Source organism: Neomonachus schauinslandi, chromosome 1 (genome assembly GCF_002201575.2).
Source record: "Neomonachus schauinslandi chromosome 1, ASM220157v2, whole genome shotgun sequence".
Lineage (NCBI taxonomy): Eukaryota > Metazoa > Chordata > Mammalia > Carnivora > Phocidae > Neomonachus > Neomonachus schauinslandi.
The window spans coordinates 188,254,115-188,280,062 of NC_058403.1; the positions used below are offsets into that span (position 1 = coordinate 188,254,115).

General features: G+C 37.1%; 1 protein-coding gene across 2 annotated transcripts in view; it reads left to right on the forward strand.

Moving 5' to 3' along the window:
- Positions 1–25,948, forward strand: part of CFAP20DC (CFAP20 domain containing) — a 267,426-nt gene that overhangs the window by 61,326 nt on the left and 180,152 nt on the right. The window lies entirely within an intron of this gene.

The window sequence follows — 25,948 nt, forward strand, 5'->3', positions numbered from 1 at the left end:
GTGGATTCTTCCTTTCCTACCAACCAAATCCCCGAGATTCTTTCCTTTTTTTCCCCTTAAACACTAATCACGGGGACTAAAGGAACACTGAGAGGCAACCATGAAGTTCAGAAATAGCCCAAGTTCACCCCTCCTATCATGCCTTACACAGGGGTTAAATTGGATTTCTGGGCCAAAGGGGAGGACGGTGTACATCCTAATGGTTTAGAGGACAGGTGCTAGAGCCAGACTGCCTAGAGTTGAATCCTGGTTCTGACACTCACTAGCCATGTGATCCCAGGCAAGTTGCTTACTGTCCCTGTGCCTCAGTTTCTTCATCAATAAGGTGGGAATTAAAAGACACATCCCATGGGGTTGTTTGAAGATCACAATATAACGTAAAGAACTTAGAACAGTGGCTGGTACATAGCATAAGCCCTATGTAAGGGTTTATTATTACCACTATCATTCTTGACATTTATAAGCAATAACTTATATTTCAATGTGTTATGGTGATTGTTATTAAGCTTAGATAATAAAATATTTGATTTCTTATTTCCAGTAAGCAAATTTTTGAGTAGAATAAGAACAGACTGTCTCTTTTATGCTTCCCCATTATGGTGTTTTGCTCTAGTTTTGTTTTGTAAATCTTTCAAATAGAAAAGATTTAAAACTGAACCGTAAGTTCCAAAACTGGTTATCTAAATTGAATATGGTTTTTGTGCTTTTAAAAAGTGTATTTTCTTTGTTCAATTGGAAACAATTTAGTGCACCCACATTCCTTCTGGTTTAAGCAATCTATAGAAAATTAAAATGACTACAAAGGTGGGATTAACCAATTTATGATTGGCAAAGGAAAGTTGCAAACAGCTTCCATGTAGCAGGTGTAGCTATTTTAATGGATGTTCCAGACTGGTCCATAAACCCACCCAGTTGCTGCACTATTCCACAGATGGCCACTTAAACAATTTAATGTCACTAAAATGGTTCTGGTAAAGAATTCTTTAAAACAAACTGCAATGATTTATCATTTTGAGCTGCCTGAAATACCATCATTACCCTAATGGCCCAATGGTCAGAACATTTTTCTTCAAATGTTTTTTTTTTATTCCTCCCACTGGCTCTCCTTCTGTTCCAACCCTCTTTTTTCATCTGTGTATTTTTGTTTATTTGTTTCAAGTTTGTATTTACATTCTAGTTAGTTAACATATAGTTAATATTAGTTTCAGGAGTAGAACTTAGTGATTCATCACTTACATATGATACCCAGTGCTCATCACAAGTGCCCTCCTTAAGGCCCATCACCCATTTAACCCATCCCCCACTCAACTCCCCTCCAGCAACCCTCAGTTTTTTCTCTTTAGTGGAGAGTCTCTTATGGTTTGTTAACACCACTAATGAGCTTAAGTTTCATTCACAGTGTCTAGCCCCCACTAGATTTCCTTGCTCTGCTCTGTTGGCCTTGATTCGAGAAACATCCTGTCTTCAAATCTTACCCTTTGTGAGTCAGTTTTGGTAACTTTTAGGTCATCTTTTCTTCAAGTTCTGAGGGCTACTTGCTTGGGAGAGTAGGGCAGCTTGACAGACAGATCGACAGTACAGAGGCTCAGTGGTGAGAGGCCTGTGGCATTGAATTTCAGGAGGGATGTGTACAGTGAGCAAGTCCTTATATAAGGTGCAGCATGCTGTACAATGATCCACGCCCTCAGCTCTGGCAATGGGAGAGTGGCTAAATACATCACAAAGGCACCACACTTCCTGGCTGATGTCCACGGCAGAGAGTACTAATCGATTGTGGCAACCTTGCCGTCCTTAATGGAACACTGCAGTCACTACCAGTCATTTGACGTTGGCACTTAAAATGAAACCTATTTGCCATCTGGGATAGGATTTTTGCAAGACATAAAGTTTTCTTCAAATGGATTTTTCTTATATTGATTCTCCATAAGAAAAGAAAGAAAAGGGGCACCTGGGTGGCTCAGTCAGTTAAGTGTCTACCTTCGGCTCAGGTCATGATCCCAGGGTCCTGGGATCGAGCCCCGCATCGGACTCCCTGCTCAGCGGGAAGCCTGCTTCTCCCTCTCCCACTCCCCCTGCTGTGTTCCCTCTCTCACTGTGTCTCTCTCTGTCAAATAAATAAATGAAATCTTGAGAAAAAAAAAACCGAGGACATTAAATCTCAACTTTGTGAAGGCATTTCTTTAGGGGGGGGAAATATATGGTTCAGAATATCAGACATCTCAAGCAAGCCTTTGGCAAGTGCTAGATTCAGTCAGTTCATAGCTGAGTTTTTTTGACAAGTGCCTGAAGTGCTGAAACTCAGTGCTGGTGCTTAAGGTGAGATCAATATACTGTACATACCAGACTGAACTGAATTCTGTTACAGAACTTCAGAACCCGAATTTCATTCTTGTCATACTGAGAGCCATTCTCTTCTTGTGCAAAGGTGGATTAACAGGAGTGGCTCATTTCTCAGGAGCTTTGAGTATGCTCAAGCACTTGGATAAATGCTTTGCTATAACCTCAGAGTTCTGGAATATGAACGAAACTTAGTCAATTAACAGCTTACACATAAAGCACAAAAATGCCTTATTTAGGGGGTGCCTGGGTGGCTCAGTCGTTAAGCATCTGCCTTTGGCTGTGGTCATGATCCCGGGGTCCTGGGATCGAGCCCCGCATCAGGCTCCCAGCTCAGCGGGAAGCCTGCTTCTCCCTCTCCCACTCCCCCTGCTTGTGTTCCCTCTCTCACTGTGTCTCTCTCTGTCAAATAAATAAAATCTTTCAAAAAAAAAAAAAAACTATTAAAAAAAAAGAAATGCCTTATTTAGACTATGCTAAACATTTTCCATTCATGATCACATTTGATCCCCATAGCAATTCTACATGGTAGAGCCTACTTTTATTCCTAGGTTAAAGATAAGGAAATTGAGAAGAGGGAGCCCTAAGTTGCCCAAATATTACAGCTAATAAGTGGGAGACCTATGATTTGTGTTCAGATAGTCTGACTGAAAAGTCTGTTCTCTTAACTTTCACACTGCTTTTCCTTCACTTGAATTGCAGGTTTTATAATTCTCTTTGTCTAAACGTTCATATCATCCAGTCCTGCCTCTCACTCCAAAGAAGCAAGCCCTTTGGGACCTTATTGGGTAGTAACTTCTAGAGCTTGAGCCCTGGGGGGAAGGTACCTGGTAAATCATAGCCTCATCCACCATCACCAGAATAATGAAGAACCCCAGTTAAGGTTAGGCTTAAAGAATATAGCAAGAATGCATTAGAACCCAGAGTTAGAGTGGATATTTCAGAGGTAGCCAAGAAGAGGTAGGGATTGATAAGAATTGAAAGCCTGAGGAGTGCTTTTCCAGTGAAGCCAGCCATGTTTCTCAAAATGTGATCATTGGAACCCCTGCATTAGAAGTGGTAAGAAGTCTCAAGTCCAGAAATATCTCCCCCATATTGCTTTGTTTTAATTTTACAAAATAAGATTTTTCTTAACACTCATACATCTGGTGAGCTGTCAACTATGAGGCCATTAGATTGCTTTCAGTTGAGATTTGCAACCTGACAAAACAGGAACAGGGAAAAGCTTTTGCCTTCTGAAGCGTGGAAAGAAGATGGGAGCGTGAAGGTCAGGGATGGGAGAATATTAGAATGCAAGGGAGTGGGGAAGTCAGAAGGTGATATAAGGACCTTGAGAACCTGAAGGGTCGGAAGGTGGCTGTAAGGGTCCTGACGGATCTGCCTTGTGTTCCTCTTTGTTTTGGGGCATTTGTTTTTTGTTTGTTTTGTTTTTTTTTTTGGCCTCTCCCAATTCCACCCCAGAACAAAGAGTTGTGCCAACCCTGACGCTCTCTCACCTATTTCCAGACCCTTTCCTCTTGGGCTCCATTAATTCTAGGAAGGAACCCCCCATGCCTTTCCCCATGAGGTCCCTGAGAGGAGGGGCTGGGTGTCTGCAGGCAAAACTGCTCTTCAGTGACAGGCCCCTCTCCTCTCCTTGCACCCACCTCCCCCCACCTTGTGCAGTTTTCCAGCTGGCCATGGCAGCGGGGTGAAGTGAAGAGAGACAAAAAGGGGAAGCATGAAGCAGCTCGTCCTTGCCAAGGGGAGCTAGTGTGATACTGTCTCCACTGGTTTTCAAGTCTGCTGCCTCCTGACATCCCGCTTCCCTTTTTTGTCTTCATCACCCCAAATATCTGACAAGAAGCTGTAGAACTTCTACCAGGGAATAAACGATGTCCAGAATTTTGCCATCCCCAAAGTCTTGTCACATGGTCATTGTTTGTGACACACAGGATACCCCCAAGCCCAATGTGCCACTTACGAGCACGGTGTAGTTTCCTGGCCACAGTCAGGGCTGACCCCAGTGCTTGCCAGGAGGGCTGGTGTCATCTTTTAGTGTCTTCAGTGATTACTGTTGCTTATGAAAAGCATTTGCTTCAATGGTTCACCTCTTTTAATTCTGATTGCAGGTCTTCATACATGTGCAAGGGAGTTTCTAGCTGAGAAAGACTAATTCAGGTGTTTGGGTCCAATTTAAGTATCAGACAAAGGAGGGGGGCAGCAGGGGGTGGGCATAGCAACAAATGACATGAAAGAGGCTAACCTGTTTTCACAAGAACCTTGCAATTTAGGTTTTAGCCCCATTTTACTGATGAAGCAACTAATGCTCTGACAACTTATTACTTGCTCAAGTTTCACAGATGGTAAGCGGTAGAACCAGGACTTAAAGCTAACTCGGCCTGCCTACATGGCCTGTGCTCACTCCAGTTGCTCTTTTGGGATGCCACAGTAATGGCCCCTGTGACAGGGACAGCTCTCCTCTGACACCGCCGCTGCTCTTCCTCCTGCAGGAAGGATGGCACTGTCATCAGGCCTGCTAGCAGCAACCAGGGTGTGGGCAACTTTCTTTCTCAGCCACCGTTAGCCTTCCATTTTCCCTTGATCCTCCTCTGTTTCCTAGCGTACTTTTACTTCTACTGTTACCTCCTTCAAGAATTAGGGATTTCCTGGCTTCATTCTCCTGCCAACACTCAGGGTTACTTTAATCTGTTAACTGTTTAGACGTTGAAGTGCACCTTGTTGAATGAATCTTAAGTGCAGGTTGCCCATTATAAATGCAGTTGCCTTGAAAAATAATGTGGTGTATAAGTGAAGCCAAAGGTTGCTTTTTATAGATGTTCTGCAAAAGCAAATAGGCCCTTGTCATTCACAATGAAGGTTAAAATGCCCTGAAATTTAAGATCAGCTGATGCTCCTCTTTCAGAGGAGGTAAGAGAAGCACTTGGATGTTTAAATATACAATCATGTGAAAGTGTTGTCACCACTGCAGACTTTGCTTTCCAGTTGCCATCTTATTACATCTGAACTACATTAACTACAGCCAAGTGTTGCTACATTCAGAGCGACTCCTTGTTCCTTTGTTCCCTTTCTTCAATTAAGAGAAAAAAGAAGAAAAGATGTTGAAATGACTAATATTCTAGTACCAAGAGCGTCACAGACCAAAACAGGTCATTTTTTGCTTTTGCTATAGAAACAGCAGTAAAAAAAAAAAAATGAGCATAAACCTTGCTTTTAAACGATTCAGTTATTTTCTTTTAGACCATTGGTGCCATAATAGACATTCTCCTTTTAAGTAAACAAGGAATAGAGCATCTATTAATGCAGATTTTTACTTGACATAAAGTTTTTTTTAAAAGCTAAATCCAAGCCTATTAGAAAAATAAGGATTAAGTGGGTTTTCCTAAGATGTTTCTGGAAGTCCACTGTCTCTAGACTCAGTCATATGATTTTGCTGTATAATTTGGCCAACATTAATTCAGTTAATATTTACTGAACACCTATATGGCAGGCGTCTGCTAAACACATTGCCACCTCCCTCATATCCTGGAGGAGAAGGCAGAGAAAAGCAAGTACATAAAATACTTACATATTTTGGTAAGTACTCTGAAGGAAACAGTCAAAGGATTAACCAAGGAGGTACCTGCTCTTAGATAAGGCATAAGGATATTTAAATGTTAAGACTTGAAGGAAGATGAATAACTAGCCACGTGAAGAGCAAAAGGAAAAGGGTACCCAGAGAAAGAAAAAGCCTGCACCAATTCCTGTTACAAGAACAGAGCAAGCGTGAAGCTGGAGAGTAAGAAAGAGGGACAGTGGCGTGAATGAGGTGGGCATTTTCACCCCTCCGGATCCATGCACTGCCTTCTCTCATGTGCTCTGTGTCCTGAGAGGTAGATCCCTTCTATTCCTCCACATCATGTTGTGTGAATCACCCAGATATGCCCTTCATCTCCAGACTTCTCAGTCAGTGGGAAGTACCAGCAAGAGCTCAGAGGGAAGCAAGAGAGAATTCAGGGTATTTCTTCCCTTTCCTTCTGCAGGACCCCTCCTATGAAGATCCAGTTTCTCTGGCTCCAGGAATGGTAATGGCTGCCCACTGTTGTTATCTTTCGGTGTCCAACCATCCCTTGTTTATTCCTTCAACCCTGCCCATACCTCCGTAAAGAGTTGTTTCATGAGTCTCTCCATTTAACCCATGTAGACTGAATTTTGTTTCTTTTGAAATCCCGGACTATAGAGAATGAGACCTGGTGAGTGAGGCAGGATAATTTAAGGCCTTGTGAGCTAGGAATTTAGATTTTTGTTCTCAGAGCAGCACGAAGTTACTGAAATAAGACAGGATAATTGGTCCCCATTCAAGATGGTCACTCTGGCCGCTCTCAAGAGTCTTGGCTGGGGGATAGAGGAAAAGAATGGAATCAGGGAGACCAGCTGGAAGGCTATGCAGGCAAGACACATGGTGCTTGGACCAGAGGGCAGTATAAGAGTTAGAGAAATGAGTGGATCCAACATAGAACTGATAGACTTGCAGAGAGGAAATATGGGTCAAGAATGACTCTTAGGTTTCTGGTTTGAGCCCCTGCTGGGTAGTGGTGAGGATGGGGAATTAGGGTTTTTCTTTCTTTCTTTCTTTCTTTCTTTTTTTTTTAGTTTTTATTTAAATTCCAGTTAGTTAACATACAGTGTAATATTAATTTTAGGTGTACAATACAGTGATTCAACAATTTCATATATCACCTGGTGCTCATCACAACAAGTGCACTCCTTAATCCCCATCACCTAGGTGACCTCCTCTCTGCTAACAACCAGTTTGTTCTCTATAATTAAGAGTCTGTTTCTTGGTTTGCCTCTTGATGGGTTTCATTTGCAATGTCTGTGGAATATCCAGGAAAAGTTTCAAGTAAGCAGTTTGAAGTTCAAGGAATGAGTGAGGGCTGGAGATGTAGATTGAATTGTCAACACAGAGATAACATTTAAAATCAGAGCAGGGAGTGGAAAATCGTCCCCATGGAAAAGAATGTTTAACAGAGAGAGAGAGAAGAGAACCCAGAAGCTCCCAGATATAAGTCTATAGGAGCTACTTGAATGCACATTTTATTTCTTCCCCAAATATTAAATAACATATAAATCTAGCTTTAGGGAAAGTAAAAATGGAAATAGTGAATGCTACAGAAATCAAATGTGAAAATGCTAGGTATTATCTTCTCCCATAAAATAATCTTGATATCTAATTAGATATATTTTTTAAAAGAGCAGTAGTTTTGTGCCTTCTGGGAACATTGCCTTACTTTCTGCTTTGAAAATTGGCACAAATGTAGCTCATGTGACCACTTTGTCTTGTGCTGGAAACTTGTGAATGACTATAGAACTGAATGAGTTAATTTGCTGCTCGTTTCTAAACAACAGGATTCAGGTGATGAATTCTATGTGTTGTCTAACTTAATTGGGAAATGTGTTTACATTGATAAGCTTCCAGCCTAATTCAAATGAAGGAAAGCTTTCTAATTACACCTTTCATTTACTAAAATTTTTTAAGATAGAAGAATGTATAAAAATGGCACCAATGTGTCAATCCATAATAACCAAATCTGTTTGCTTTTTACTTCAAAACAATCATTAGGCCCTACAATAAGACATTTCTTGGTGGTTTTCTTTAGTTCCTCTACAAATGATCATCCTCTGACTCCAGGGACCTATAGATTTTAGTATATGGCCTTCCAGCTTGTATATTATAGTGCTGAACTGTCATCCATAGCATCCATTAGAATGTTATTGACAAAATGTCCACTCGTATTGAACTAAGCACTCGATAAACCACTATAAGTAAATTGTTGTGCTCTTACCTCGAAGGATGGTCTATTGATTCCCCACACAAGTATGGGCCTAGCAGCACAACCCTAGCTACAGTTCCCTTGTGGTACCTGTAAAATGTTGCATAATGTCTTTTTTGAGATCCCCAGAAGTAAAGAATTCTTTTAAACATTTCTTTTTTATATATTGTTGTCTGTGCAGATTATTTTTTTTATTTCACATAGTAAACTGCTAATCATTGCTTTGTCCTTATGGGCTAAAACTCTTCCATTTATAAATTATATTACATAATAAGAGCAGTCCATGCCCATAATGGGAAACTTTGGAATCATTCTCCAAATGTAACTGCATCTAATAATTTTTTTGTGAGTACTTTCAGAGATTATCTGTGTGTGTGTGTGTGTGTGATATTATAATCTTTTTTTCCTCAAAAATAATCATACCATTTATATTTTTTGGAAATTGGTTTGGTGTGGTGAGAGCGGAGCTTTCTACTTTTATCTGTCTTGGGAATCTTTCCATGTTGCTACTTATTAATTTGTCTCATTCTTTTTAATAGCTGCCATATGTATCATTGCATGCATTTAGCATAACATATTTATCCAAAATTTCCCTGCTTGTTTTCTGTCTGTGTTATAATGAGCTTCCATATAAGTGTATCTTTACATACTTGTAAAATCTCCATTTAAACACATGTGAGATTTTCATGTGAATAAGAGAATATATACATTACCTAAGGGGTCACAATCTCCTACAGCTATAGTGATACATTCAGGAAAGCAGAGGTGAAGAGGGAGAGAAAATCTGGAGGTGTTCAAGGACATTTGACAAATTTCCCCCCCCTGTTGGATACTGTCAAATTTCCACCGAAGGTAACTTACAGCAAAATTTTTAAACAACGATAACAACAACAAAAAACAAAAACAAAAAAAAAGTTTTTTCAAGACTAAATAATCAGAAATCCCCAATAATCAGTTTGTGTAGTATTTTATATTGATAATTGAGCATCTAACTGATTTGCAATTTGTGAAAAATGTACTTTAGTGCCAAATATCTTCTTTATAGTGGTCTTCAAAAAGTGATCATTTATGCTGATACCATTCAGTTCAACAGAATAGTCAATTATGGAACAATACCCTAACCTTATGTATAAACAAAAGGCTACAGTGCATTGGTGTTGTATATCCTAAAATACAAGTGAGTTCATTGACAATTTATGGCAAGGTATATTTTGGGGCGTTAGGAGAATGGGTGGTATGAGTTCCATAATTTGACTTCTCACTTTTATGTTAGAGAACTCTAGTACCCAGGCCGTAGCTTTTCTAAGGAAGGTGAATGTTGCTTGAAAACAGATGATCTTGAAGAAAAGAGAAAACCCAATAAATTAGAGCTGACAAATCAATTAAACGCATACACCTGGAGGAGTAATATCCTATATTTATAAAGTACTTCACAGTTTCTGAAGTGTTTTCATGGTCATTTTCTCAGTACAATGAATGGACAGATGTTATTATCCCCAATGAGGAAGGAATTGAGACTCCAAGAGGTTGACTCTACTCCCTGGAACCCTTTGTCTTTAGTAATAAAGATGTAAATATTAGTGTAGTAGTTTCCTAGGGCTGCCATAACAAATCACCACAAACTGGATGGATTAAAACAACATAAATGTATTGTCTCACAGTTCTGGAAGTTAAAAGTCCCAAATCAAGTTACCAGCGGGTTAGTTCCTTCCAAAAGCACTGAATGAGAATCTGTACTATGCCCTTCTCTGCTACCTTTTCTGAGAGTTGCCAGCAATCTTTGGCATTTCTTGGCTTATAGATGCATCATTCTAATTTCTGCCTTTGTTGTCACATGGCACCCTCTCTCTTTGTCCAAATTTCCCTCTTCTTATAAGGATGCCAATCATTGGATTACAGCTCACTCTAATGTAGCATGACTTTATTTTAATTTGATTATATCTGCAAAGACCCCATTTCCAAATAAGGTTGCATTCACAGGTACCAGGGATTAAGGCTTGAACATATCCTTCTGGGGGACACAGTTTAACTCACAACAATGACTATGGAGCATTGAATGAATGTTTTCCAGGAGCACAAGAGCATCACCAAGAAAGGTGATGCTTACTCTTTTCTATACCTTTCTGCTATATTTCCACTTACCCAAAGCCCCATCACCAGTTAGTGATTGAAGTACTAACAGTTTTTTTTTGTGGAGATATAATTCACATACCATAAAATTCTCCCTTCAGGGTGTATTATTCAGTGGTTTTTAGTATATTTCACAGAGTTGTGCAACCATCAACACTGTGTAATTTTAGAATGCTTCATCACTCCCAAAGTACCTGTATTCATTAGCAGTTACTCCCTGCTACCCCTAGCCCTTTCTTTCCATCTCTAGGGATTTGCTTATTTTGAACATTTCATATAAATGGAATAGTCTTTTGCATTTAGCTTCTTTCACTTAACATAATGTTTCCAACATTTGTCTATGTTGTAGCATGCCTTTAGTCCTTTTTATGCCTGAATAATAATCCATTGTATGGATCTACTGTATTTTGTTTATTCACTTATCAGTTGATGGACATTTGAGTTGTTTCTACTTTTTGGCTATTATTAATAATGCTGCTGTGACCCTTCATCTACAAATTTTTGTGTGGACATATGTTTTCAATCCTCGTGGTTATATACATAGTGAAATTGCTGGGTCATATGGAACTCTACATTTAACTTTTAAGGAACTGCCAAACTGTTTTCAAAGTGGCTGTACCACTTTATACCCCCACCAGCAGTGTATGTGGGCTCCAATTTCCCCACATCCTCGGAAACATTTATTGTTTGTCTTTTTTATTATACCCATCCTATAGGTATGAAATGGTATCTCATGGTTTTAGTTTTCATTTCCCTATTGGCTAATAATGTTGAGCATATTTTCATCTACTTACTGGCGATTTATATATCTTCTTTGGAGAAATATCTATTCAAATTCTTTGCTAATTTTTAAATGGAATTATTTCTTTTTATTGTTGAATTGTATGAATTCTTTATACATTTTGGACACTAGACTCTTACTAGATATATGATTTGTAAAAATTTTCCCCCATTCCATTGCTCTTCTTACTTTCTTGATAGTGTCCTTTAAAGGACAAAAGTGTCTAATTTTTAAAAATGTAGTTTATCTATTTTTTTTTTCTGTTGCTTGTGCTTTAAACATCATATCTAAGAAACCATTAGTTGATTGAAGGGCATGAAGATTTTCACCTGTGTTTTCTTCTAAGAGGTCTATGGGTTTAGCTTTTATATCTAAGTCTTTGATCCATTTTGAGTTAATTAAAAAAAAAACAACTCACCACAAACTAAGAGAAGAAGGGAATTTCTTCAGTCTGATAAAGGACATCTATGAAAACATATAGCTTATCATACTTAATGGTGATAGACTGAATGCTTTCCCCCTAGGGATCAGAAACAAGGCAAAGCTGTCTTCTCTCACCATTTCTGTTCATCACTGTATTGGAGATTCTAGTCAATGCAATAAGGCAAGAAAAAGAAATAAATAGTATAAGGCATCCATATTGAAAAGGAAAAAGCAAAACTGCTTATTTGCAAACAGCATAAATGTCTGTAGAAAAGAAACTGAGTTCCACAAATTTGAAGAATATTAAAATCAATATACAAAAATCAGTTGCATCTCTATTTACTAGATAGAGTAATCTGAAAATGAAATTAAGGAAACAGTTCCACTCACAGTATCATCAAAAAGAATAAAATGCTTAGGAATTAGTGTAAGATATGTATTCTGAAAATTTTAAAATACTGCTGACAGAAATTAAAGGTATAAATAAATAAAGAGCCATTCTATTGGGAGATTAAATATTGTTATGTTGAGAGTTCTCCCCAAATTTATCTAAGCTTCACCAGCAGGTGATTGTTTTTTTATTTTGGGCTTGTTTGGGTTTTTTTGTGGGCTTTTTTGTAGAAATTGATGAACTGATCCTAAAATGTATATGGAAATTCAAAGGTGAATAGTAGAACAGTTTTGTGAAAGAACAAAGGTAGAGGACTTAAACTTACTGATTTCAAAATTTACTGTAAGGCTAGTGATCAAGGCAGTATGGTACTGGCATGAAGAAGACAGATCAGTGAAGCAGCATACAGAAATAAAACCTTACATTTATGGTCAGTTGATTTGTTTACAAAATTGCTAAGGCACTTCAGTTGGATAAAAGAATAGTCTTTTCAGCAGATGATGCTGGGACATTTGGATATCCACGTGCAAAAAAATTAATTTAGAACCTTACCTCACACCATATACAAAAATTAGCTCAAAATGGATTGTAGACCTAAATATAAGAGTTAAAAGCATAAAACTTCTGGAAGAAAACAGTAGGAAATCTTCATGACCCTGGGTTAGGCAAAGCATTTGTAGATATGACACCAGAACACAAATAATAAAAGAAAAAATAGTAAATTGGACTTCATAAAAATTTAAGAGTTTTGCATTCAAAAGGCACCATTAAGTAAATGAAGACAAGCCTCAGACTGGTGAAAGTATTTGCAAATTGTATATATGGTAAAGTTCTTGTATCCAGAATATTAAAAGAACTCTCACTGTTTGTTAATAAAAGAAACATCTCACCCAATTTAAAACTTGGTAAAAGATTTGAATAGGCATTTCATAAAAGCAGATAGATAAATGGCTAAAAAGCACATGATAATATTCTCATTAAGGAAGTGTAAATTAAAACCATAATGACTGTTTCCATAATTTGGATATTATAGATAATGCTGCTATAAACATCAGGGTGCATGTATCCCTTTGAGTTAGTATTTTTGTATTCTTTGGGTAAATACCTGGTGGTGCAATTGCTGGATCTTAGCGTATTTTAACTTTTTCTTAACTGTAGAGAACTGATGGTTACCAGGGGGAAGGTGCATTGGGGGATGGGTTAATAGGTGATAAGGATTAAGGAGTGCACTTGTTCTGATGAGCACCAAGTGTTCTATGGAAGTGTTGAATCACTGTGTTGTACACCTGAAACTAGTATTACATTATCCGTAAACTAACTGGAATTTAACAACTTAAGAAAAAATTTTTAAAAAAATAAAACCAAAATAAGATACTACCTCATACCCACCACAATGGCTGTCTTCCTGGGTATATGCCTAAGAAACATGAAAATATGATCACACACAGAGCTCAACATGAATATTCTTAGTACCATTATTTAGATTGGCCAAACTTGGAGACAAACTACAATTCTATCAACTCCATTGGTGAATGGATAAGCAAAATGTGCTATATCCATATATTACAATACTGTTCTGCAATTAAAAAGTAATGATACAGGCTACAATATGGATGAATGTCAAAAACATTGTGCTCAATAAAAAACGTCACATGCAAAATTTATATTTTATATTCCATTTATATGAAATATCCGGAGAAGGCAAATGTTTCCAGACCCAAACCAGATTCATGGTAGCCTGGGGATGGGGATGAGAGTGGGGATTGACTACAGACAGGTATGTGGGATCTATTTGGATGATGGGAATGTTTGACAACCAAATTCTGGTGATGGTTGCATAACTCTTTAAAATACTAAAAATGTACACTAGGTGAATTTTATGGCACATAAATTGTACCTCAATACAGCTGTTTTTAAAAAGGGGATCAAATGACATTCAGAGAAAGATTCAAAGAGCACCAGTTATTGATGTAAAGCAATACATGTGAAATGTGCATTGTAATGAATACTAATTATAAAAAGAGGTCTACCTTGTGTTTTAATAAGTATATGAAAGCATCTTAAGTTCAGAATTCTGAATTTTTCTATAAAGGACAAAAGAATCCTCAATGAATTTAAACTTCAGCAGAAGAGACCCAGGAAAAATTGATGGAATAAAATTCCCTGTGGTGATTATGAAGCATAGGAGTGAATGCATAAGGGAGGCCTTCTGCATGGCGCCATCTTCTGTATGACTTTAAATTTCAGTGCACAGCCATATTAACTATATACCCAAACATCACTGCACACATTTAAATATACTATTTTGCAAACTCACTCTTTTCTTGTAATTTATACTTGGAGTTACTTGGTAGCATCACTGAAGGTGTGCATTCAAATTTGGTCATTTTTAGGTCATGATAAGAAAAATGAATATCATTTTGGCTTTAAGAACAAATAATTCTAATAAATGAATCTAATCATCAGAAGCCTGACATCAGTTTTGCAAGTTCATTCTAACCTGAAGTGAACATTCTGTGGTTGTAAATGATTGTACATACGGAAGAAAAGTGAATAGGTAATCTAAATAGACAAGTTTATCTACACTATTGGATGGTTGCTACCATTTACTCAACTACTCGCTGAGGTTGCTATTGTTAAAAAAAAAATTGTCAATCAAAGATGAAGATATAAAAGCAAATTGGAAATTGAATTGGAAAGTAATTTTACTTTCAAATGGTTTGCAAATGTAGATGTTAAGTTTGGAATAAATGTCATTAATGACCATAGCTGAGAGAGTTACACACCTGCTGATCACTAGAATATTATAATAAATGAGGTTGATTTTCCTGTTGACTACCCCATTTTTTTCTCAACATGATCTCATTACTTTTTCTATCACATTGCTGACCCTTAGCTATGAATGCTCACTTACGGATATAAAAAATGTATTAACTCATATATGGTTTTTTTAATAAAAAAGTATCTAAATTTAAGAGAAGCAATGCCAGTGTTGTCTTTTTCTGCTTTGTTAGGTCACAGGAGGTTTTAGATGGTGAAAATCAAGCCTGTATTACAACTGAAGAGCTGTTTTACAAGCAGCCTTCCTTACAGCAACTAAATTGTCCCCAAAAAAGCACATGAGCACATGAGCATAATGAAGCTTTTAAGTAGGCACACATAGGCATTTATATTCTCTATCTCTCATGAATGACTAATTTTAATTTTTTTTAAGTAGCAATTCAGCTTGCTTTCAGAACCATTTAAGCTTAACACATGATTTTGTTTTCCCTCCAAAACCAACTATTCTTGATTATGAGATAGGGAAGGTTGCATATTTATTTTTGCAAAGACAGTAGAATAAGTTCTCATCACCATATGAGTGGCTTAGTCTTAATACCTCTGTCCTAAACTGGGCACATGAGCATTTAGAAATTCTTCCAGAGATCAGAGCCATGATGGTTAGATTTAACTGAGAACTATCTTGTGTAGACCAAAACCTGACCTCCACAAGGGCAAAGTCAGGCCATGTACCCATTGTGTGGTTCTTATCAGGCCTTACAGCCCCGGGGGGGTGGGGCGCTACCTTTCTTAATAAATATTTTAGTTAGTAGAAAATTAAAGGCTAAAAATACACAGCCACCCAAGATGATGGTTAGTACTTAGGTAGTTTTCTGTATGCCTGGCATTGTTCTAAGCATTTTTCTTATATTCACTTATGTATGCAGTCCTCACAACAATCCTATGAGTACTATTATTTTCTACATTTTATTAATAAAGAAATTGAGGTACAAAAGGTTAAGATGCCCAGTGTCACATAACTAAGAAATGGTGAAGCCAGAATTTGAACACAGAAAATATGGCTTTAAAATTATTGCTCTTAACCATTACAGCTTATTTCCACACTTGTTGATAATGATTAGCCTAAAATACAATTTGGGGCACCTGGGTGGCTCAGTCAGTTAAGCATCCAACTCTTGATTTCAGCTCAGGACATGATCTTGGGGTCATGAGATTGAGCCCTGTGTCAGGCTCTGCACTCAGTGTGGAGTCTGCTTGAGATTCTCTCTCTTCCTCTGCCTCTGCTCATGCTCTCTCTCTCTCTTTCTCTAAAATAAATAAAAATCTTTAAAATAGTAACAATCACTAAAAAAAAAGTAGTAGTACTCAAAAACTACAGTCAACTCAAGACAACACTGATGATGAATTTGTAATAAATTATCCTTCCCCCAAACTGCAGAAATCCATCTCTTGTGTTTGTGCATGTACATACTGGGAACTTCTACAAATTACCAAACATTTCAGGGCAGTTAGATTTCTTTGTGGAATTTAGAATGAGAGACTTCTTGAAACTTTAAAATGGGCTTTGGAATACCAAATTCTAGTAACGTTTTTAAACTCAATTAGAATGTTACTAGCAAGTGGTAAAGCTGAAATATATAGGACCACATGTTAGTCACCCATGAAAACAAAGGAAAAGATTTGTATTTGCATCAGATTATGGCCCATAAAGTGGGCTATAGTTACTGACCTAGAACACCAAAGGGGAATGAAAGAAATTCAGTAATAGAGGTTGAAAAACATGCTGTGGTAAGAAAAAAAAAAAAAAAAGATGTAATTATTTTTAATTTGGAGATCTGAGGTGTTTTCCAGGAAGAGGTAGCATTTCAACCCAAACTGTGATGGCCGAATATAATTTCAGTTGGCAGAATGAGAGAAGGGACTTTCCAAGGGAAATGCATAAGCAAAGGCATGGAAATACAAAAGGATGGAGTATGTTTAAGTAGCAAACATGCTGGTATTGTCATTGTGGCAGCCCACTCCAGTGTTCCATGTCACATCCTCTGGGTCCACCTCTGATATAAGCTGCGACTGCAGTGGGTGGTTTGGAGCAAGATTGCTTGGATAGCATCCCATATCAAGTGCCATCCAGGACCTTCTTTGATGCTGTGGGAGCCTACTACTCTACCCACAGACAGGCATAGCTTGGAAATACTAGCGTGGTAAGGCCCCCTGAGGGAACCCTTAACCACTGGGGGTTAGAAGTTAGTGGATAGAGGCTCCCACCTCCTACTCCTCAAGTGGACAATTCTGGAGGCATTCTGTACATGTCTCCATGGATGTTCTGGTGGAATGGAGCCCCTGTAGTCTACAGCAGTGTTGTTGACAGTGCATTCTTATCTTAGCTTTTCCTCTTTTGTTGTCTTACTCTCCCTCTTCTTCATTCCTGCATTATGGAATCTCTTGTCCAATAAAACACTTGTACCTGTGTCCTTTTCTCAGCCTCTGCTTTTGAAGATGTGCTTCCTAAAGAAGCTGCACAGCACAGCCAGGCGTATGAGATTGTGCAAAGGCTTTGATTGTCAAACAGACTCACAAGAATCAGAGATCTTAGCCAGTACTAATGTTCATATGAAGCAGAAAGAGATCTGGAACAACCATTGCAGCTCTCTAGTTCTTTCTAAATGCACTTTGGCCCAGATTTAACAGAGACTTCTCTAAGCAATATTTGAGAGAACAACACCTGAGAATATTGCTCACGCAAAGGAAGCTCTTACACTTTTAGCTTATGTGACATTTTCCAAGGAACCATGCCCCATAAGTGCATGGATTCCAAGTTTGTTAACCATAAGCAATCTTAGAGAGATTGGGTGCATCCTGCAAAAACAAAACAAAACAAAAAAACCCATTTATTAAGGACTTTCCCTCTAATAAACACCACTGATGTATTTGTCAGAGGTCAGTCATGTTTACAAGGAGCTTTGGCTGGTTACCTTTCTCCTGGAATGAATGCCCTTTAGTAAAGGGGTTGAATGGATTGTAGGCCAGTTACTCACTTCTTCCTTCCTAGTAAGCATGAAACCCTTCAAAAACACTAAGCCATACACTGCCATCCTTTGGAATTGTCAGATAGACTTGTAAATAATGTACCTTTAGTCCTCTTGCTTTATCTTTTTAGATAGATTACTGGCTCTGCCACATACTAGCTCTGAGACCATGAACAAATGGCTTAATGTCTCTGAGCTTCTCACTACATTGGTAAGATGTGATTATTAATTTCTATTTCAAAAAAATTGTTGGGAGGAATAAATGAGATAACATTGGTGAAATTGAGTGGAGATTCTGGCATATGGTAGGGATTTAGATGTTGCTCTTCCATTTTTCATCCTTTTCTCTTAAGTATAGCCTTAATATCTGCCCCATCGAGCTTTTCTTGATATCTCATGTTAACCTGGCCTTATTCTGCAATTTCACTCCTTGCTGATGTTCTCACCTGGTGTCTCTGCAACCCCCTGGTTTCAGTCTTGCACTCCTTATTATATGAAGTCTGACAAAAGCAGAGGGTACATTGAGGAATGTGGTGAAAAGTGATAATGGAGTAGTGACCAAGAGTCAGATTTTGGAGGTCCTTGAATAACAAGATAAGGAACCTTGGGCTTTATTCCTTAGGCTATAGAATGTCAAAGAAATTGGAGCCAAGGAAAGATATTCAGTCCCCATGGCTGGTCCACATGAAGAATGGACTGAGAGTCCATGTGTGGAGGCAGAGTCCAAGTGTGGAGGCAGAGAGACTAGTGTATTCAAACCAACAGATGACTAAGCATTGTGGCTATAGAAAACCAAAGAAGAAACAGACATGAAACTACTAGAAGGGAGGGTGACTGTGACAGGATCTGACAGCTAATTGGAATAGTGAAGCCCAAATGTTCAAAACAGGGAACAATCAGTGATTCACGGAGGTCCTCACTAATAACAGAGGATTATGAGGCCTATGGTGGGAAAGTGAAGTGATCTTTAATAACTGAGAGGATTGTAACTATATGAGGCCTATGGTGGGACAGTAAAGTGACCTTAAAGAACATAGAAATAAAGAAAGCAAGATTAGCCTATGAGCTTATAATTGTAAGATAATAGTTCCTGGATCAGAGAGGGGTTTTTTTGTTTGTTTGTTTTTTACAAATTTTTAAAGGAAGATTTTGCCAATGGAAACACATGAAGACAAACATGGGCTCTGTCCATCCAAACAGTGAAAGATAGGAGTCTTAGCTACCAGATATTAAATATTTTGTTAAATAGGAGCAAAAATTATTCTACTATGGATGTGTTTAGTCACTATCTACCCAAAAGAAAGTCAGCATGTGGTTAAGAATGTAGGTACTAGGATCATTTAGATCTGAGTTTAAATCTGGATTCTGCTAGATGTGTAACTTTGGGAACTAAAGCTGCAGTTTCCTCATCTGTTAAGTAGAGATAATAATAGTAGGCATCTTGTAAGGTTTATGGGAGCATTAAGTGAGGTAATGCATATAGAATACTTAATACAGTGTTGGCATATAGAAAATGTTCAATAAGTAATTAATATTTAATAATAATATTACTACCTTTCCTTTGGGGAATGCATACATCTAGTACTGAAGCATAAGTCACTTGTTCTGATTATATGACAAAAAAAAAAAAAAACCTGATGCTTGATAGATCTTTTTTCTTTAGATAAATTGCCACATTCTAGCAGAGTACACTCATCTTGCTAGCTTTGGATCATCCTTTCAGGAGGCTTTATATGGGTCATGGTTGTAAGACACATGTTTGTGACCTATTGGGTAATTGGATCCAAACTGGAATCCAGAATTGAGTGGGAAATGGTTTTAAAAGAGTGAGAAGGGGAGAAGAGAAAGGGTACATGATTTTCATCAGATGAACAAGTATTGTATTGAAAGAGTTTAGCTGTGGTTCTGTGAGGATGGACACCAAGGCACTCTTGTCACTGCTAGCACAGCATGTGGCAAATAGTGGCCATTTGGCATAAATGAATTAAAAGACTTCAGCCTGTTATGGTAGTGACCATACAGTCATATCACTGAAATGGCAGTGGATTTTAAAGAGACAAGTTTTAACACTCTGCTACTTACTAGCTGCATTTCCATAGACTAGTAGCTTCCTTAGTTTCTGGAGTCTAGTTTCCCCGTCTACAAAATAGAGAATGAATACACTGCCTTCAATGAAGGATTTTTGTGAAACTTAATAAGATAATGTCTATGAAATGTGCTAAAAACAGCTACTGAAGACTGGTTATTTTTTCCTCCCACACTGAAGTATGATTTCTACATATCAGCTACTTCCATAACTCTAGTACCTTGTGTTGTGCCACTAAAGCATTGACTGAATGCTAGTTGAATGAATTAATGATATCAGGAAGAAAATTTGAATAGGAGACCTTGAAGTTGGAATAGATATGTTGGTTATCATAGTGAAATAGGTTTAGTTTTAATTTAATTTTGCTCTCTGGGTAGATAAAGTTACCCAGAATGGTAGCAGAAGAAAATTCTGATCTAGGTGCCAGAACTGCCCAGAAAAAAAATGAAAGAATGCCCTAAAGATAAATAGATGATAGGTCAGTATGGAGTAGACTTGGGGAAAGTAGTTTTTAATTTTTTTAAGTTTTAAAATAATAAAATGCAAGTGCATGTAGACCATTCACCAGTCATATGCTGAATCATACAATGTCTTATTACATTTTTTTAGAAAGGAAACTTTATAAAGTATGTTCTCTGACCACAATGGAATGATTAAAAATCAATAGCAATGCAATATATAGAAAAGACTGTACTGTTTGGAAATTAAATAGCACACATCTAAGTAGTCCAAGATTCAAAGAAGAAATCATAATGGGGAATTAGAAAATATTTCAAACTGACTGAAAATTATAATACAACATACCAGAATTTGTGGGAGGCAGCTAACATAACGCTTAGAGGAAAGCTTATAAGTTTTAAATATTTGTATGAGAAAAAATAAAAGTTTAACATTAAGTATCTAACTTTCCATCCTAAGAAGCTGGGGGGCGGGGGGCAAAGAACAAATTAAACCCAAAGTAACTAAAAGGAAAGAAATAAAAATAGAACCAATAATCAATAAAATTGAAACAAAGAATAGAGAAATTTTACAAAGCCAAGAGTTGTTTCTTTAAAAAGATAAAACTTAATAAACCAAAGCAGATTGATTAATATAAAGAGAAAAATCACAAGTTACCAATGCCAGGAATGAGAGAAGGAATAGGACTACAGATCCTACTGATGTTAAAATGCTAATAAAGGGAATAATATGAACAACTTTATGGCAGTAAAGTCACAATTGTTTATCAAAACTAAAACAACAAAAATTAGAAATCTGAATACCTACTAACCTGTTAAATTGAATGTATAACCAAAATCTTCCCACAAAGAAAACTTCAGACTTAGATTAATTCTATTAACATTTAAACTAGTACCATTTTAAACAAATTTTCAGACAATAGGGAGGAAACACTTCCCAAATCACTTTGTGGGATTAGCTTAACTCTGTTATCAAAACCTGACATAGATATTATGAGAAAATTACAAACCAATGTCCCTCATGAACATGGATGTAAAAATCTTCAACAAAATGCAAGCATAATTGAAATTTATACCAACAGTACAAGGTTGATTTCACATTTGAAAATCAGTATAATTCAAAATATGGACAGAATAAAGGAGAAGAACAATAGAATCTGAATCGATGAAGAAAAAAGGCATTGACAAAATTCCACACCCTTTCATAACTTAAAAAAAAAAAGAAAAAAAAAGACTTAAGAAACGAGAAATAGAAGAGAACATATTAAATCTGATAAAGGAAACCTATATCTAACATCACATTTAATAGAAACATAACGAATATTTTTCCCCTGTGGTCAGGAACAAGGCAGGGTTTTGTGTGCTTATCACTTCAATTTACTATATGCTGGAGGTGCTAGCCAGTGCAGTAATGCGTGAAAAAGAAATAAAAGATATAAAGATTGCAAAAAGCAGAAGTAAAAGTCTTTATTCACTGAAGACATGATTTTATATATAAAATCCTCAAGAATCTACAAAACAATTACTAAAACTAATGTGTGAATTAAACAAGGTCACAGAAAGAATTATATACAAAAATCAGTGGAATTTCTAAATACTAGTAGCATTTGGCTGGTGAATTTTTAAAATTCGTTTTCAATCATGTCAAAAAACGAAATACTTAGGAATAAATTTAACAAAAGATGTGCAAGATTTCTAAAATGAAAACTACAAAACATTGTGAAAGAAATTAAACAAGGCCTAAATAAATGCAGAAGATATATCATGTAAGTGGATAGGGTGACTCAGTATTGTGCTCCCCAAATGGATCTGTAGATTCAACACAATCCAAAAACTCCCAACAACATTTTTATAGGAAATGATAAGTGGATCCTAAAATCTATGGAAAATAAGGGCCAGACAAACCTGAACAAAATCAAGTTGAAGAGTTTGTCTAATTTCAAGACGTACTACAAATCCACAATGACTGAGGCAGTTGACATTGGTGGAAGAATGGATAAATGAAACAAATGGATCAATGGAAAGCCCAGAAATAGATCCACACACTCATACATATATATTCAATTAATTTTCAACAAAGTATCATGGCATTTCAGTTTGGAAAGGAGAATCTTTAACAAGTATGCTGGGACAACTGAATAAACATACAGAAAGAACCATACCCACTACCTCACACAATTCACTGAAATTAATATTGGATGGACTAAAACTATGGAGATCTAGAAGAAAATGTTGGAAAGTACCTTCTTTGCAGCTTTGGGCTAGGCAGGGATTTTTTAGGACGTAGAAAGTACTAATATAAATGTTGATAAACTGGACTTCACGAAATTAAAAACTTCTGTTAATTGAAAGGTATCATTAAGCTAATTTAGACAAGGTGTATATGAGTTTCTGTGCACTATTCTTGATACTTTCCTGTGAGAAATTATTTCCAAATAAAAGGTTAACAAAAGATATCATTGTGATAATAGGGAAGAAAATAATCACAATGCATATGTCTGACAAAGGATATATATCCAAAATATATAAAGAACTCTCAGAATTATCAGAAAACAACCCAAAGAAATTGAACAAATGACTTAACAGCCATTTCACAAGACATGCCAGTAAACACATGTAAAAGTGGTCAATGTCATTATTCATAAGACAAATGCAAATAAAATCGCAATGATATCCATTCATACCAACTAGAATTGGCTAACATTAAAGTCTGATAGTACCGGGGAGCCTGGGTGGCTCAGTCAGTTAAGCATCAAACTCAGTTTCAGCTCAGGTCATGGTCTCAGGGTCATGAGATCAAGCCCTGCATAGGGCTCCATACTCAGCGCAGATTCTGCTTGGGATTCTCTCTCTTCCTCTCCCTCTGCCCCTCCCCCTCCATGCTTGCTCCTCTCTCTTTCTCTCTCTCTCTTTCTCCAAAACAAAAAACAAAACAAAACAAAACTTAAAGCCTGATAGTACCAAAAGTTGGTGAGAATATGGAACCATTGCAACCATTTTGGAGAATTATTTCTATAAAGTTATACCTATATAATCCCATTCCTAGTTATCAAGAGAATGAAAATACTTGTCCACAAGAAGACTCTATGAGCATATTCAGACAGGTTTTATTTATGAGAAACCAATACTGGAAACAAATGCCCATCAACAACAGAGTGGATAGATAAATTGTATAGCCATGTAAGACTCAGTTAAAGAAAGGAACTATTGGTGCGTGCCACAACATGGATGACTCTCAAGAATGTTGTGTTAAGTGAAAGAAGCCAGTCACAAGAGTATATGCTACACCATTTCATTTATAAGAATTTCAGGAACAGACAAAACTTACCCATGATAATAGTAATCAGGAGTGAGGATTGACTAGAAGGGGCCAGAAAAGAACTTTCTAGGGTGATGGAAATGTTCTATATTTTGTTTGGAGTGGTGATTACATCAGTGTATACATTTATCAAAGCAAATGAGATTGTACTCTAAAATCCACATTTCAGTTATACATATTTTACCCCAGTAAAGAAATAAAAGAGGGGCGCCTGGATGGCTCAGTCATTAAGCATCTGCCTTTGGCTCAGGTCATGATCCCGGGGTCCTGGGATCAAGCTCCATATTGGGCTCCCTGCTCAGCAGGAAGCCTGCTTCTCCCTCTCCCACTCCTCCTGCTTGTGTTCCCTCTCTCGCTGTGTCTCTCTCTGTCAAATAAATAAAATCTTAAAAAAAAAGAAATAAAAGAGACTGTAACTATTTGTTTTTAAAAGATATCCATTCATATGCAAGGTAGAATGTTGACTCTCTAATAGCTTCCTTTTGTGAACAATAAATTTATAAACCTTGGCTAAAAACCCTGCATGATTTGGCTCTTGCTTACCCTTTCTACTTCATGTCCCTTTTTTACCTACCAGGTCCTACCTAACCCTGCTGACTTTACTGTCCAGAGTAGGTCATTTCTTGATATTTTCTAGTTCAGTCTTTTCTTTGTCATCTTCATTGATTTAAGATAATTTGCATTTATTTTGTCTCTTTCTCCACTTTTACCTTGTTTGTTTCACCATCATGTTCCCCAGTGTATTCCCAGGATATTTCCTGGCTCAGTGAGTATTTGTTGAATATGTGAATGAATGAATGAATGAATGTTCCTGTCGTTTTATATGTTGATAAAGTGGTAGTCTACTCAAACATTCCTCTGTTTGGAATTACCAATTCGAATAAAAATGACACAGTCTTATCTCTGTAAGCAAAACAAACCTTTAATAAAACAGTGTCTCAAATGAGTTTTTGGTTGATGCAACCAAACTTTTTGTATAATGCAAGGGAAGTTTTTCATCCTTTTCCCTTTCCAAAATCCCTACATAGTCTTTCCTTCTATTCCCTAATCAGAGTGTCTTATACAAGAGACCTAATAACATGACAATGCTTTCTTTGATCCTGTACCCTATTGGTAAAATGTTTGAGCACACTAACCACATAGGTACATTCATTTATTTCAAAAACAGTAATATGTTGCTGTACTGCTATATAATGAAACATGCACAAAAAATAACATTTTAAAAGGACAGGATGAAAGATAATTCTAACATTTTCCTCTGTACTAAAGCAGAGGATTGTGTACCACCCCACCTCCACTTGTGCTCATCCCACTTTGCAGACAGTGCCTTGGGGCAAAAATTATACTACATTTTCTTATACATCTAAATATAAAACTATGGTGGACTTAACCCTTTTGCATCTTACCCTTAACCTCTGACTCTGGATTGAAAGGATTTATTGCTTTTTAAATGAAGTTATGGTGGGGCGCCTGGGTGGCTCAGTCGTTAAGCGTCTGCCTTCGGCTCAGGTCATGATCCCAGGGTCCTGGGATCGAGCCCCACATCGGGCTCCCTGCTCTCCAGGAAGCCTGCTTCTCCCTCTCCCGCTCCCCCTGCTTGTGTTCCCTCTCTCACTGTGTCTCTCTCTGTCAAATAAATAAATAAATATCTTTTAAATACATACATATATACATGAAGTTATGGTATTTTTTAGTGCAGGTAGAGTAGAATTTTTAGGCCTGGGACACACTCTGAAATCATCTCATCTAATTTTTACTGTACTTAATTTTAACATTGTTCAATAATAGTTTTTCTACAGAATATGTATTTTAGAAGGAAGAAATAATGAGAATAGAAAAGTAGGAAGGGGAGATAAGAAAGAGGTATAGAAAAAGCTATGTTGACTTTTAAAATAGTTAATTACTCTATAAATATTGGTAACAGTTCATTTGAATGAAATGTTGTCACCTTGGGGGATTACCAACTATAGAAAATTAGCAGTTCGTTCATCTAGATAAAGTGCTAAAAATGGCGGAAACATCACTATTCTCTGATAAAAAGACAGTCTTTAATGAGCATCAACTCTACCATATAGCAGCCTGAGACAGGTTTGGAGATTTTAAGCCTGCTGTGTTACCTGTGAGACCTAAAGGAAGCAGAACATAAAAATGAGCCTCTATCAATTTGAAGCAAACCTAATCTTTGTGATCATGGCTGTGGTCTAAATCTATTAAAGATGTTCAAATTCAGTGTCCTTGGTATCACTGTGACTTGACCTGAATAGTGAGCAATAAACTTGTGTATTATAATTCTGGTTTGAAGATATGTGCTTAGGAAGTGAAACCGACAGTCAGTGTTTTGTGTCTGTCTCTAAGCAGACTAAGAGCCTATATAAAATGACAGGTGCATTTTTAGGGAAAGAA